This window comes from Miniopterus schreibersii (assembly GCF_964146895.1).
Source record: "Miniopterus schreibersii genome assembly, chromosome: 1".
Classification (NCBI taxonomy): Eukaryota; Metazoa; Chordata; class Mammalia; order Chiroptera; family Miniopteridae; genus Miniopterus; species Miniopterus schreibersii.
This window is the reverse complement of record NC_138101.1, coordinates 50,185,706-50,203,120: the sequence shown is the minus strand read 5'-3', so window position 1 is coordinate 50,203,120 and position 17,415 is coordinate 50,185,706. Positions and strand designations below refer to the sequence as shown.

At 35.8% G+C, this 17,415-nt stretch overlaps 1 protein-coding gene and 1 pseudogene across 3 annotated transcripts in view; both read right to left on the bottom strand.

Moving 5' to 3' along the window:
- ARHGAP24 (Rho GTPase activating protein 24) overlaps positions 1 to 17,415 on the bottom strand; it is a 625,501-nt gene that overhangs the window by 289,428 nt on the left and 318,658 nt on the right. The gene's annotated exons all lie outside the window — the stretch shown is intronic.
- LOC308562440 (large ribosomal subunit protein uL4 pseudogene) lies at positions 9,204 to 10,346 on the bottom strand (annotated as a pseudogene). The gene has a single exon. The product of its transcript is annotated as a large ribosomal subunit protein uL4 pseudogene (transcript).

Sequence of the window (17,415 nt, the reverse complement as noted above, 5' to 3'; positions counted from 1 at the left end):
CAATGGTTGTAAATATCACTCTGCTAGAGGAACTTTTTGGCAAGAAATTGTGTATTTTACATAAGGCAAAATAAACTCAGAGGTCAGTTCAAGGACCAACTGCATTAAAATTTTAAAACCTTGCAGATGCCTTGAGTTATAAGAAAGTGCCCATTTTAAACACATGGTAGCAGAGCTCTATACTAATAGAAGATACTGAATAAATACTTGTTAAGGAAAGACTCAACTACATACTAATTTGTCCAAAATCTTTTATACTGGGTAACATTCTAAACATCCCAATATAACCCAATATATGCCTTCCATATGTGTGTAAGTTATAATTAGATTGACAGATAATCAAAAAGATACACATCAAGAGAAAAAGAGACTCAGAGAGGAAGCCAAAGAAATGCCAGACAGTGAGAAAAGCAAAGGAAAATACAGACAGCCAATCAGATAAACTGTTAATAAGAGGGATGCCAAGCTTTCCACATGGGCAGTGTGGTAACAGTCTATGTATACATACACTAAGCATTTTAATGGCCAAATTTCACTAGGAACTGAAAACACTAGGTACTAGACAACCGTGTGCTCATTATTATTTTTCCTTGAGCCAAACACACATATAAAAGAAAAAGAAAAAAATGCTATCCATTGGAACAAAACCAAAAGGAAAAAATTTTAATGAGTTTAATATAATCTAAGTAAATGATACTGTTCCCAGTATAATTAGCATCTTAGAACATCTGTTATCTCACCGGGGAAAACAAAATCTAATTTTATCTCCTGATATTCTAAAACATTTATAAACCTCCAAATGATACCTTCGTGCTGTGAAGAAATATACAGCACAAGGTAATTGCAGCTGCAAAGCTAAATGGAGCTTGGAGAGGCAAGCATTTTATTGGGCATTGCTATTAGACATTAATTTGCTATTAACTAATGCAAACTTGGCAGCTGGGCTACATACCTGTGAACAGAAAAGTGAACCCTAAATCTCTACTGAATATATGGGATATAAAAGGCTTAAAAACACAGGAATGTTTTCATTTTGTATGTCCTTTAACAACGTGTGTAACCTAACTTAGGTTCTCTCATTATGTAAAACCCAGTGACAACAGGAGGAAAAAACCCTTATAAACATTTATGAACCCAATATAGGAGCACCTAAATATATAAAAAATTTCTTGGGGGACTTTAAGGGGGATATTGACAGCAACACAGTCATAGTGGGGGACTTTAACACCCCACTGTCAGCACTGGACAGATCATAAAGACAAAAAATCAGCAGGGAAACACAGACCTTATATGACTCACTAGACCTAATGGGTTTAATTGATAGTTACAGAACATTTCATCCCAAAGCAGCAGAATACACATTCTTCTCAAGTGCACATGGAACATTCTCAAAAATAGACCACGTGTTAGGTCACAAGGCAAGTTTCTACAAATACAAGAAGACTGAAATCATATCAAGATCACAATGCCATGAAACTAGAAATCAACCACTATAAAAAAACTCAAAAATATTCAAACACAGGGAGGCTAAATAGCATGTTATTAAACAATGAATGGGTTACCAAGGAGATCAAGGAAGAAATCAAACACTTCATGGAAAGTACCGAAAATGAACAGACAACAACTCAAAATCTATGGGACACGGCAAAAGCAATCCTGAGAGGTAAATTCATAGCATTACAGGCCTATCTCAAGAAACAAGAAAAAGATCTAATGAACCATCTAACACAACAACTAAAACAACTAGACCGAGAACAGCAAAAAAAAGGTCCGAGGAAGTAGAAGGAAGGAAATAAAGATCAGAGCAGAGATTAATGACATAGAGACTAAAAAAACAATACAAAAAGTCAATGAAACCAAGAGCTGGTTCTTTGAAAATATAAATAAGATTGATGTGCCTTTAGCCAGACTCACTAAGAAACAGAGAGAGGACCCAAATAAATAAAATCAGAAATGAAAGAGGTGATATAACAACTGACCCAACAGAAATACAAAGGATTGAAAGAAAATACTATGAGCAACTATATGGCAAAAAATTGGACAACATGGGAGAAATGGACAAATTCCTAAAAGCATACAACCTTCCAACGCTGAATCAAGAAGAGGCAGAAAACCTGAATAGGCTGATAACAACTAATGAAATTTAAGCAGTAATCAATAAACTCCCAGCAAACAAAAGTCCTGGACAAGATGGATTTACAGGCAAGTTTTAGCAAACATTCAAAGAAGAATTAACACCTACTCTATTAAAACTATTCCAGAAAATTCAAGAGGAAGGAAAACTCCCAAACTCTTTATGAGGCCAGCATCACCCTAATCCCAAAACCAGATAAAGACACTACAAAGAAAGAAAATTACAGGCCAATATCCCTGATGAACATGCATGCTAAAATCCTCACTAAAATACTAGCAGACCGGATCCAGCAATATATTAAAAAGATCATACACCATGATCAAGTGGGATTTATTCCGGGGATGCAAGGCTGGTACAACATCCACAAATCAATAAATGTGATACATCACATAAACAAAACGAAGGACAAAAATCATATGATCATATCAATAGACGCAGAAAAAACATTCGACAAAATCCAGCACCCATTTCTGATAAAAACTCTCAGCAAAGTGGGAATAGAGGGATCATATCTCAACATAATAAAGGCCATATATGACAGACCTACAGTCAACATCACAATCAATGGTCAAAAACTAAAACCATTTCCATTAAAAACCGGAACAAGACAGGGATGTCCACTTTCACCACTCTTATTCAACACAGTACTGGAAGTCCTAGCCACAGCCATCAGACAGGAAGAAAACATAAAAGGCATCCAAATTGGAAAGGAGGAAGTAAAACTGTCATTATTTGCAGATGACATGATTGTACATAGAAAACCCTAAAGACTCCATCAAAGTACTACTACATTTGATAAACAAATTTGGCAAGGCAGCTGGACACAAAATCAACATCCAGAAATCAATGGCATTCTTATACACCAGCAATGAACTTTCAGAGAGAGAAACTAAAAAAAAAAATACTATTTACCATTGCAACTAAAAAACTAAGATACCTAGGAATAAACTTAACGAAGGATGTAAAAGACCTGTACTCGGAAAACTACATGACACTGGAAAAAAAAAAAAGTAAGATTTAAACAAGTGGAAGAATATACGATGCTCATGGATTGGAAGAATTAATATTATTAAAATATCCATACTACCTAAAGCAATTTATGAATTCAATGCAATTCCTATTAAAATACCAACAGCATATTTCACAGACCTAGAACAAACATTTTGAAAATTTATATGGAACCAAAAAAGACCCCAAATAGCTGCAGCCATCTTGAGAAAAAAGAACAGAGTGGGAGGGATCACATTACCAGATTTCAAACTGTATTACAAAGCTATTGTAATCAAAACAGCCTGGTATTGGTACAACAAAAGGCATATAGATCAATGGAACAGAACAGAGACCCCAGAAATAGACCCATGCCATTATGGTCAGTTAATAGTTGACAAAGGATGCAAGAGCATCCAATGGAGTAAAGACAGTCTCTTCAATAAGTGGTATTGGGAAAATTGGAGAGCTACATGCAAAAAAATGAAACGACCACCAACTTTCACCATACACAAAAATAAACTCAAAATGGATAAAAGACTTAAATGTAAGTCACAAAACCATAGAAGTCCTAGAAGAAAACATAGGTAGTAAAGTCACAGACATCCCACGTAGTGGACTTTTCACTGATACATCTCCTAGGGCAAGAGAAACAAAGGAGAAAATAAACATATGGGACTACATCAGACTAAAAAGCTTTTGCACAGCAAAAGAAAACAGCCTCAAAATACAAAGGAACCCCACGGTCTGGGAAAACATATTTGCCAAGGATGTATCTGATAAGGGGCTAATTTCCAAAGTGTACAAAGAACTCATACTACTCAGCAAGAGGAAGACAAACAACCCAATTAAGAAATGGGCAAAGGACCTGAATAGACACTTCTCCAAAGAGGACATTCAGATGGCCAAGAGACACATGAGAAAATGTTCAACATTGCTAATCAGAGAGATGCAAATTAAAACCATAATGAGGTATCACTTCATACCTGTCAGAATGGCTCCATCAACAAATCAACAAACCACATGTGCTGGCGAGGGTGTGGAAAAAGGGGAACCCTGGTACACTGCTGGTGGGAATGCAGACTGGTGCAGCCACTATGGAAAACAGTATGGAGGTTCCTCAAAAAATTAGAAATGGAGCTGCCTTTTGACCCAGTGATTCCACTCCTAAGAATGTATCCTAAGAATCCTAAAACACTAATCAGAATATATGCACCTTTATGTTCATAGCAGCACAGTTTACAATAGCTCATATGTGGAAACAGCCCAAGTGCCCATCAGTAGATGAGTGGATAAAGCTGTGGGACATTTACACCATGGAATGCTACGCAGGTGTAAAGAAGAAGAATCTCGTACCCTCTGGGACAGTATGGAGGGACCTGGAGAATATTATGCTAAGTGAAATAAGCCAGGCAGAGAAAGACAAACGTCACATGATCTCACTTATATGTGGAATCTAAAGAACTTAATAAACTGATGAACAGAATAGATTCAATAACATGGAAACACAGATCAGACTGACGAATGTCAGAAGGAGGGCGGGTGGGTGGAGGGGGAGAGAGTAACCGAAGAATTTATGTGCATATATACACAACCCAAGGACATGGACAATGGTGGGGAGAGGGACTGGGGAGGGGGAAGGAACGGGGTGGAACGGGTCATTGGGGAGAAAAAGGGACATCTGTAATATTTTAAACAAAAATTAAATTTAAAAAAAAAAAATCCATGTAGCTCCAAAAAACTACAGTAAAAAAAACACAAAAAACCCCAGTGAGATGGAGCTCTGAGGCCTTGTACCACAGGGGCACAAGAACATGCCTCCTGTCCCAATAAAGATGGTAGTCCTTCAGGTAACACATGTTCCCAGTCCCCCAGTTATGTGACACGTAGCTTGGGACAAGAAAAATGTTATCTATGGAAGGCCAGTCTTGTAGATAAAACTGCTAATTGTCTCCCAATATGTACCTTCTCATTCTTATAAATAGTAATATAAGCCAAATTTTATATGGACACATGGGTATATGAGAGATCAGAGAACAGATGGTGAGAAAACAAAAATAGACAGATCATGAGCCGATAAAGTTCAGGAAAGAAAGGGAAGAAAAAAATAAAAACACCAGGGAAATAAGTACACAATCAGACAGACGAATTGCAAGGCACAGGAACGTTGGAAAAGGTAAAAGAAAACAATTTAAAGAGTTCAGTGGGTTTTATAAAATGATAGCTATGAAAATCAGACAAAGGAATGCACAAAACATTAAAATATAAATTACAAGGAAATTTTCCAGAAATGAAGGAAGAACTGAATTTGTGGATACAAATGACACACCATCTATCAGGACCGTTTCACAGCGAAATGTATCCTAGTTACATTACTGTTTTGTAAGATCAAGAAAAATTCTCCAGGATGCAGGCAACACAACTGAATAATTTCTATCTGGTTAAGCATCAGCCTGATCTCAGTTTTCTCTACCACAATATCCAACATAAAAAATACTAATAGAAAAAATGGTGACAAACTCCTCAAAATCAAACTATGATCCAATAATTAGCCCCCATATTTTTGAACAAGCAAAACCAAGGAATATAGCTATGAGCTCATATCTTGACTAAATGACTTGAGTAATAATTTTCCCAACAGGAAAGAAAGGGAAAATTACAGCAAAATAATTGGAATAAACATTGATTCTATTTAACTGAAACATATGGAGAGACAGGGTTATAGAACTTTTTATAAATGTTATACATCCTGACAAGGTAATAATTTAACAAACTGGGCAAGAGAAGAAAGAGAGAAGGTTTGAATTTTTTTTTAATGTAAAGTTACTTTTCTCTTACAGCTAGTTAAAAAACTATATACCTTAAAACTGATCAGTTGGGTTTCAGTTTATTTAGCAACATATGGGTACATATTAAGAAATACAACATTGTCAACTAAATTGGGTGAGGGAAAGGAAGGATAGTGAGAGAAATGTGATAACATAATCATTGTCCCTTCTAGAGTAAACAGCTATTTGTGTAAAATATAGAAAATTAAGGATTTTATAGAAATTTCTAGCTTAAAAGGATCTCCTTGAGTAAAAGTAAAAATTTCCATATTGCCAGAAAAAACACATGCAAAACAAAGGAAAGACATGCCCAAAAAGCAAAATACTTATAAAAAATCCTACACAAACTGAAAGCATAAGGTAAAAGAACATGAAATAATTATACTAACCATAAAAACCTACTGCAAATGGGTTAAACTCGATTATTACACATGAAAGAAAGTAACAGACCCAATTCTATATTGAACCCGAGATTTACTAAAAAAAAAAAAAAAATCAACTGCACAAAACTCTCAACATATTCCAAAAGAATATAATTAGTATAGAATTTGCTGACAATCATTTAACAAGAAAATGAGGAAAAAGCTAAGAAACTGTTCATTTAAAACAAATTACCTTTCTTTTAAAAAATACAAGTCAAATATAAACACAAAACTAAAATTTTAGAATACGTAGATCAATATCAGTATTACAGTAATTGCCTAGCAAAACTCATGGGAGATACTTGGTAGAGCTTAGAATAATTATATTTTAAATATTTATGTTATAACAACAAAATTAAAATAAACAATTATATATAAAAAAACTTTGAAAAAGAACAACACAAAACCCCAGAGAAAGCCAAATTGAGGAATTAATAAAAATACAAGTTGAAATAAATGAAATAGCAAAACACAAGAAACTATTAGATAAAATTGGTAGAAAACATTATTAGAAATAACAATAAAATAAACCATTAGCTAAGTAAAGTAAAAAAAAAATTCATAAGAAATTACTTAACTTTATGAAAATACATTTTAAAATCTGGACAAGGTGATTAATATTCCAGATAACATAATTTGTTAAATACCACTGGAAACAATAAAAAATTGAAACCACTCTTTTACAAAGAAAATATGAAGAATGCTGTCAAAATGCGACTGTTACAATAGCACCTCATGGTTACACAAGTAGTTCTAAAGGTGATTTCAAAGTTCTTTAAATGATTCTGAAGCTGTGGTTCACAAACTTTAGTGTATATATGAATCATCTGGAGCCTGATAAAACACAGACGGAGACCCCAACCCCAGAGATTGATTCAGCATGTCTGGGACAAGGCCATGAATTTGTACTTCAACCAAGTTTCTACATCAGTGGTTCTCAACAGGTGGAGCTTCTGCCCACCAGAGGCAATTTGTCAGTGCTGTTAGAGATATTTTTGATGGTGTGGGAGGGTGCTAATGGCATCTGGTAGGTAGGTAGAGGCCAGAGATGCTGCTAAACATCCTACCACACACAGAAGAGTCCCCTCAACAAAAAATTATTTGGCCCAATATGTTAATAGTGTTGAAAGTCTAGGTGTTGCTAATTCTACTGGTCTCTACATTACACTTTGAGTAGTGCTGTTCTAAAGCAAGAGTTGACAAACTCTCTAAAGAATCAGATGGCCAATATTTTAGGACTTGAAGGTGACATACAGTTTCTGTTGCTCATTCTTTATTTATTTTTAAAATCCTTTAAAAATATACAAACTATTCTTAACTCATAGGTTGTACCAAAACAGATCCTTCCATAAATAATAGGAATACAAATTGTTGTAGAATACAAATACAAAGAATGTAAATTCTTCCATAACATGATAAAATGTATCTTTCCTAGTCTTAAACATAGTTATCAAGATTAATGACAAATTGTAGCTGGTCATTAACATCAGGGACAATAAAAGCCTCTTCAACACCATCACTTCTGTTTCACACTTTCTAGTGATGATAGCCAATATAATTATACAAAATAAATAAAAATAAAGGTTGTCAAGCAAAAATATAGTAGAAACTAGCTGGATGATCACCATATCTATTTTTCTAACTTTACTTGTATACATATATAAGCTATATTTCCCAATAGGTAAGGCCATATGATTCAGTTCTACAAAGCAGAACATGAGCAGAAGTGAGGTGTACTAATTCCAAGTCTGTCTAATAAAAACATTCCAAGCCATCCTGGTTCTCTCTTCCCACATCTGCCCGCTGGGTACAGAAAATCCAGTGTAGTATTCTGAGGCCCAAGAACAGGAGTTGGCAAACTATGGCTCATGGGCCAGATCCGGCCTCCACCTGCAGTAAATTAGGTTTTATTGCATAGCCATGCTTATTCATTTACGTATTGTCTGTGGCTGCTTTGAAGCTACAACAACCCGAGTAGTTGTAATAGAGATTACATGGTCAGCAAAGCTTAAAACATTCACTTTCTGGCGCTGTACAGTAAAAAATTTTGACAACCCCTGCCCTAAGATGATGGAAATAGAAAATAGAAGAAGTCTATATCCCTGAATTACTCCTTGAATAGAGCCACCTGATCCTATCATGCTGTATTGGTGTATATTGTAAAATAAAACTTTATTTCATTAAGCCACTGAGATTTAGTGTTTATTTCAGAAGCCAGCTAGTCCTGACTACATTGGGAAGAACAGATATGATTGGTTAACATCAGGGACAATAAAAGCCTCTTCACCACCACCACTTTTGTTTCATACTTTCTAGTTCTGATAGCCAACATAATTATACAAAATAAATAAAAATAAAGGTTGTCAAGCAAAACTATAGTGGAAACTAGAACAGATATGAACAGATATGATTGGTTACCTACAAGAACAGATATGATTGGTTACCTATAATATCCAAGAGAACCAACTTAAAATTTGTGAAAAATGAGAAGAAAATATACAAAGGTAGCTGGGTACAAATTAATTAAAAGAATCAATAATATCCATATATACAATCACCAGTAATGATTTTAAAAAGAGCCTTCTCCATAAAATTGTAGCAAAATTAAAAACAACTACATTAAATTTAACCTGAAAATTGGAAGATCTATTTGAATAAAACTTTAAAACATTGCTTGGAGATACCACAAGGAATTGGGACAAATACCTTGATTAAAATGTTTAAACTATTAAAAAGTCAATTTTTTAGATGTTCCTCACTGTCTTTGATCAGGTTTTTTTCAAAATTAGCCGTCTAGAGTGATTTGATCTTCATGGAACAAGTAGATTAAGCTTATGGCACAGGCTTTTCTTCTGTGGTGGGCTGCTTGTCAGCTGCTGGGCTCTTGGTAGCTGCAGCCTTTTTTCCCACCCAAGGCTTCTGCTTCTTAATGCCAACAGCCTTCTTTCCTTTCATCCCTACCACAGGCTTCCTGCTCATCTGATTTGGCTTCTAGTGAAGCTGCTTTATCTACCAGGCGCTCGTGGTTCTTGGCCTGGAGGAGAATGGTGCTCCAGCGCATGGTCTTTAAATATGGGTTTAGCTTCAACACAATTCTCAGGTTTTTCAGTGGATTCTTCTTCAGGGCTCTGCGATGAATTTTCTTGTGTCGTGCAAGGAGGGCTCTTTGGATCTCTGGCCTTTTCAAGATTCTGCTCAGGCCTGTATTGAGCATCTTGTGCATGGGAAGGTTGTAGTTACTCTTGAGGGAGCAGCGTTATACCAAGTGCCATGGAGATGATCTAACTTGCTGAAAGCACTTTCAGTCCAAATGCAGAAACGGCCCACATGCCCACCACGAGCAAGTTTCAAAATGTTCAGTTTGCTGACATTAATCAGGTAACTCCAGGGATGTTTCTTAAGGCTTTGATGATACCATTGTCCTTACAGATGATGCAAGGTCCCCTGTGCTGGATACAATGACTGTTTCTCATTTTGCCCTTGCCAGCTCTCATTTACTAGAGGCATAGACCTTTATGGTATCATTCTAGACCTTAAGTTTCTTAAGAAGCAAAACAGCTTCCTTGATTTTCTTGTAGCTTCAACCTCATCTTCAACTAAAGGAAGTTCAGGAACTTCCTCAATATGATGACCTTTAGGCATGACCAGTGCTGGTAGGGCCAAGGCAGCCAGGGTAGAGCAGATGGCGTATCGCTTCTGTGTCCATGTCCACTCTGTGGTGCCAACGGCACCTGCACCCTGGCCAGAACAATGAGCCCCATCACCTTGAACTCTGGGAACTTGAGCCACAGCTCTATCAGCACCCAGGACTCAGCACTGGTTGACGACCTGCCAATTCACTGACCACAGAGGGTTGTCAATTTTTTTGCACAAGTTGGTGTGAACAAAGTTCACAAAATCTTGTTGAATGGGAGCCTTGAACACAGCCAGAAAAGTGACATTTTTACCAGATGATTCCCCTTTTGTGGTACACATATCAGTGGACAAGCACACACCTTGGTGTGGAGAGAAGGCCACACTCCTCTTAACCTGGTGGTTTCCACAGGAAAAAGCTAGAGATGTCAATCTTTACTAAGTCAATCCAGAATTTTCACTTCTTTTCTTTTTTTAAAAATTTTTTTCAATCCTCACCCGAGGGCATTTTGTCCACTGCTTTTTCAGAGAGAGTGAAAGAGAGAGAGAAAGAAAGAAACGTGGACGGAGCCTGCATCACGGTATGTGCCTTTGGTGGGAATCAAACCTGGCACCCTTCAGTCCCCAGGAAGATGATCTAACCACTGAGCCAAACTGGCTAGGGTTCACTTCTTTTCAATAAAGGAGTCATAGGATATTTTCCCCCAATTATACAAGTTTATTCTGTATTTTATACAGAAAAAAAGCAACATGCAGAAGTAACTAGCTTCACTCCTTACACCAAACAGGTCAATGAAGTTAAAGTGGAAAAAGAAAATCTAAAAGTACAAGAAGAAACGATGAAAAACATGTTTTAATAATTTCAAAATGTGAAAGAACCTTCCCAGGTATGATGCAAAACTCAGAATGCATAAAGAAGAAAAAATATTGAAAATTTCAACTCTAGAAACATCACCAATATCTCTCTCTCTCTCTCTCATATATATATAGTGTGTCCCCCCAAAATGTATATACACACTTTGAATAATTATAAAGGCAGCGTTTCTTAAAATACATTTCATTTTCAAAACTGAGCTATCAGCTGTTAAAGTGTGTATACATTTTTTCAGACACCCTATATATAATAAAATGTTATGCAGCAGCTATAAAAATGATGATCTCTATGTGTAGATTGATAGATAGATATACACAAGCTCAAAGACATATTCTTATGGGAAATAAAAACAAGGTACAGAATAAAATCTGTAGTTTACTGCATTTTTATAAAAGAGAAGAAAAATGCATGTATGTCTGTGTGTACACTGAATAGCTCCGGAAGGATACATAAGGAAGTAATAACTGGCCTTGTCTCTGAGAGGGCAATTAGGTGGCTGAGGAAATATTTCACCACATATTCTTTTTGACATTTAAAATTTTGCTTTAAAAATGATAAAAATATTTATATGTACACATGCATAGAGAGATTTATAGGTGATATATGGATATATTTAACAAACAGCTATATAAATATTATATTTAAAAACTGGTATGTTTAACATAGATATATAGACACATGAAAAATTTATGTTTTCCTATGACTCATTGGTATGTAAATAAATGCACAGGTTTGCTTTTTATAATTTAGGATTTAGAAAAAAAAGAATTTAATTTATTTCTAAAAAGGAGTAAAAATACAAATAGGTAAAGGAGAAAGCCTTTGAAAAACTGAGAATAAGAGACAAAAATACCCAAAAAAGTAACTTAATACCTTCAATAACATCTGTCTTTCTGGGCCTCATAATTTACAAAAAGGCATGACCAACAACAGAATTGGAGCCAATGATACCAAGAGATTTCAAACATCAGAAAGATCTAAAAAATTATAAATAAGAAAGTCATAATAAGGCATCATTACAAACTATTAAGATTAATGTTTTTTTCCATAGTTCAAACATTGCACAAACAAAAAAATTCAGTAAAGCTAGAACCCACAATTTCTTTGCAACACATAGACTAGGCTTTACATAACTGCCCATCAACCATTCTGATCACAACATTAACTACTTCGAAATCTCAGGAAAGCTGTTGCTAGGATAACTTCAAATCCATTATTTTAAATATGCCTCTCAGCTGCTGGATTTAATATAGTTCGTGCCTTTGGTTTCCAGGCTGGAAAATGAGCCGAAGAACTTGATGATGCAGAAAAGGCATAAAAGTGTCTTTTCCTTTAAAGGTGGCAGTTTGCGGTTATTGAAACTCTAGTATTCCAGGAGTCTGATCTGCTCTGAGGCACACAATTCAAACACCCATCCTCCCAGCATCAGAGAAACACAAACACACAAACTAGATTTTGCACCAAACCGGTGAAAGACAGTCTTGAAATAGACACACTGTTAATTATTTGTCCAGGATAAGTAATATAAACAATACTCTCAATGACCACAAATTAAAAACACTTATTACTAATAAAATAGGTCCTTTCAACTGACTAAGATTTTCAGGAATTCCTTGTGAGAAGGATTCTCATATTAACTGTTAATTGGCAATTAACGCTAGAAGCTGTGTAATCACCGGTCTGCTCTCTACAAGTTTATATCTGCTTAAAAGTTTCGTAATTACAACATAGTTAATTCTACACCATGGATTTATATATTCTCAATGTTTTTGTTATCAAAAATAACATCTAGCAATTTTAAAGACAGTTATGGGCTACGATATGTGTCTCTAGTGGGTGAGAACGGGGCGGGGAGACTCTGGCACCCACAGTACCCAGAGCAGACAAGCAGCAACGCTGCGCAGCGTGGCCCTGCTGAGCTTTACTTACTTCTGCTCAAGCGGGCAGCACAGTAAATTGCTGAATACCAAGAAAATCAGTCTCCTCGTGATCATGACTTCTTCCAGTCATCTGTGATAAAATCAATTTTTACCTTTTTGTTTTGTTTGTTTTAAAAGGGGTTTAATGTAAGACGTGTTTTAAAGAGTTAAAAAATACAGCAAAGTAAAATAAATAAAGGTAAGAAAGCTGAGATGGAAGAAAATGAGGAAAGGAAAATACAATGAAATACAGAAGGAAGTTAGTATATAATATACATTGCATGCCCTAAAGCTGTGTACTAAACCTGAATAAGGGGTAAATGTTTTAGAAAACTGATAGTGTTTGTAAAGCAAATATACACCCAATGTAAAGAAAAATCACACTCTCTTTTTAATGAAATTAAAGAGAACTGTCTTCTGTGGGTTGTTTTTGAGACGGAAACTGTGATGTGATAAACAACATCCTTGCAGTAAATACAATGACGAGCTCATTTTCATGAGTCTTTTTCTTATAGTGTTTCTAGATATAGGCACGTCACATCATTTCAAATTACATTTCAATAAGAACAATGCTGCAATGGGAAGGAGACCCATCTATTAATAAGTAACTATGTTACTCTTCGATGGACTGGTTTAATCATAGGATCTAAGGAGCAATTTCTAATGACAGGACTACATAGGATGATTAATCTCCTAATATGTGGTGTTATCAAAAGGAGTTAATGTGACATTTAAGTGCTTTAAAGGCATGGAAAATTCACCCTGGAGCATTTGTAATGGAGAGCAATGGACCGAATATGTATAATATGCTCTGTGGTTGGTGCCTAGGCTCAGAATCAGTCCACGAGCACTTTGGCTCCTGGATGGCCCAGGATGGATGGTCCTGAGCAAATGAGGGCTATTCTGAAGGCTACACGGGCACGCTCCTCGGGTGGATCAGAATAAAGCTGGCCAACGCTGAACCATGGGTTAGCGATTGTGGATACAGAGGGTTGGACTTTGGAACTTTATTTATCCTGAAAAGTCCTCCCTGGTAGCTTGTCATATGGCTATTTGCCTTCTTATATAAGGTTGTTTGTCTCCTCTTTTAACAGTTAAAATGAAGTATGTTCAGCTGCTTCACATCTCAGGAAATAACACGTCTGCCTTTGCAAAATAAATTGATGAACTAAAGAACAAAGGAGACTTTTTCTTAATCTTTTCCTACATTGTCCATCTTTCCAAATCAGATTTTAGTCTTCTCTCCGGTTTCTTTTTCTCTACTTCAGAGTTTCACGAATAGCTATAAGGTAACCTGCATTGAATTTTCTCATTTTTTGTCTTTTTTCTGTTTAAGAAAATATAAAGAAATAGCTCTCATTTTTTCTAGAATTAGTGTTAATTTTGTCTGATTTTCTTGTGCACTTTTATGCCTCCTCAAAAAAGGCAATATTTCATTGAGATAAAATACATATATTGTTGTAAAAATGCAGAGTTAAGCTGTTTTTTTTAAAATTTCCCCACAGTTTTTATGGGGAAATGACTCTACCATTTTTTCAAAAGTCATAACAATTTTAATACTGATTCTGACATTTTTCATATTCAGCAGTTATCACAGGAGCTAATCCTAAAGCCCAGTACAGTTCAGGCACCTGAGTGTGGCTCTCCTCTCTCAAGGAAGGTGCAGGTATACAGGTATCTATTTGGCAGTCTTCTAGGTTACGTCAGATTCATACTGTTCATGAGTTCTGCAGCACACGAAATCAATCTCAAAGACCTCTGTGTATTATATTTCAAATGGCCTTCTCCGCCAGAATGAGTGCACCAATATGCAGCCAACGTGGTATATATATACTTTGCTAATATAATCAGACTCTCTGATGAGTTGTCCATAAACACTCAATGCTCCAGTTCTATAGCATGCTCTGTGCTTTTCTGTTGATAACATGTCACACTAATCATTTTTTCCTACCAAAGAAGAAATTCAGGGGTCTAAGATTTTTTGTTTCCTTCCTGAAGATTCTTTTGTCAACAGAGATGACAGAGTTCTTTACTGCTGTACACCAGTTTCATCAGTATAATCATATTATGTTTTGCCATTGACATTTTAAAGAAAAGGAGGTTGCTACATGTTTTAAAAACATTTTTAAAAAAAAAGAAAATGTAAGTCCAGATTTCTTTTTCTAACTCTAAGCTTAGTCCATTTGTCTTTCCTGTCTTCATTTTCTTTGGACCCAAATGGATAATTAGGCTTATCTCTTCTGTTTCTCACAAGAAAAGCACTGAGGATAAAGTGGTCCTGAAGGACACATATGAGACGCATATTAGACATACTGATTAGTACTATTATTTATTTAAAAGTCTATGACTATGTATATCTAATTTTTTTACATTAAAATTTGGGAAAATAATTGAGGTTGTATGGTTTTTAGAAGAAAGAGCATTAATTCTGGAGACCTAAAGATATGGATACAATTCCTGGCTTCGTTGCTTACTAAGCTAACTAGTTAACTCTCCTGAGTCTTAGCTTTCTTGTTTGTAAAATGGAGATAATGATGCATAGCTCATGCTGGAGACAGGAGAATTATGTGAGATCGCGTGTGGAAAGCACCTATTGCAGAATGAGGCATACAGGAGGCAATCAATTAAAGTAAGATATTCTTACTTCTTGTGGGCAACGACATTTTTCTTAATTCTTTACTCATCACTCTGTACATTATTTGACATGAAACTTTGGGTACCCTTTCCTGCCCCTTGACCTTAGGTTTTAACCAATGGCATGATAGCAGACACGATATAAACAGAGGATTCGCGTGTTCCTGTGTTACCGAATTATCTCTTTTGGGCTTCTGGGACTACCAAGAAAAGGTGAAGTCCCAATTACCCATGATCCAAGGAAGAAAAAAAGGCAGGTAGAACAGATCTGGATTCAACCTGCAGTTTGCAATCCAGCCCAGCCGAGCCCAGACTACAGCAGCCTGTCTCTAGCTGTGAAAATCGAATGTGAATGCAAGAATAACTGATCATTGTTATAAGACACTGAATATCGTGATGGTTTGCTATGCAATATTTTGGCAAAAGATAAGTATATAGAAATTGGTACCTAGAATTAAGGTACTATTATGCCAAGCCCCAATATATGTGGCACCGGCTTTCAGAACAAGTGGTGAAAGACAATAAACTATTATAGGAGGCTAGAAAAATGTGTAGTGGTAAAATATTTAGTTAAAAATGTTGCCTGGGATAACTCAGAAATAGAAAACATGCCTAAAAAACTCGTGAACTTAGGGAAGCAGGTTTCCAGCTAGAATATTAGAAGAATGAGCGGGCCTCTGGTAGGTGTATTTACCACAGTGCTACACGAACTAGACAAGCTTGGCAAAGAACTATCAGTCTGCAAACAGAATTGAGAGGACGTTTAGTAAGCTCAGCAATGCCAGGTTTTGCTGGGCTGAAAAATTAAATTTTCTCATTCTAGCCTCGTCAGTCAGTAAGATATCATCAAATTAAGGTATAACCTGGGACAGAAATCAAATATCTATCATAATGCCTGAAACTTGGAGGCATTCAATAATTTAAGATCTCTTGGCCCTGACCCAGTAGCTCAGTTGGTTAGAGCATTGTCCCAACATGTTGAGGTTGGGGGTTCAATTCCCGGTCAGGACACGTACAAGAAGAAACCAGTGAATGCACAACTAAGTGGAACAACAAATCAGTGTTTCTCTCTCTCATTCTCGCTCTTCCTCTCTCTCTTCCTCTCTCTCCAAAAAAACGTAATAATAATAGTTTAAGGTATCATAACAGGACTGGTTTAATGCAGTGGAATATTATAAAGCAATTAAAATTAATGAACTCTATATTAAATGTATCAACATGGATAATTTTTTTTTTTTTTTTAGAGAGGAAGGGAATGGAAGAGAAACATCAATTGGCTGCCTCCTGCACGTCCCCTACTGGGGGTCGAGCCTGCAACCCTGGCATGTTCCCTGACCAGGAATCGAACCTGCAACCTTTTGGTGTGTGGACGACGCCCCACCAACTGAGCCACACCAGCCAGGGCTGGTAAAATTTTTAAACACTGTTGAGTAATAAAAGCAAACTCTGAAGGGAGTTATAGACCATGATAAGATTTATTAAACCTTACACTTAGTGTATGTTGTTTATGGATACACATATATACAAAAATATTAAAAAATGCCTGGATTTTAAACATAACAACTTCAGGAGTAGTTAACTTGAACATGAAAAGGAGGGGAAAGAATAGAGCTTTCACTGTGTTTGCAATATTTTCTTTCTTTACAAAAATGCAATCTAAAAAATACAGCAAAAGGTTAGTTCTGTTAAATATATATGTTAAGTACAAGATTAACTTTTAAATTGGTTTACATAATTAAAACTAAAAGTAGTATTAAATAGAAAAGAAGGAAAGAGCATTTCCTTTAGTACATAGCTTCAGAGTAGTCCTTCATAATTAAGACAATATTCAAATATTAAATTATATATTTTTCTCTTGGATCATGTTGCTGTATATTAGTCTTAAAATACAATTTTTACAACCTAAAGAGAGGGTCTAGAAATTAGCATATTCACTGTGAGTGAATGTAATGAAAGAGAACTCAATTTATCCATATATTTGACT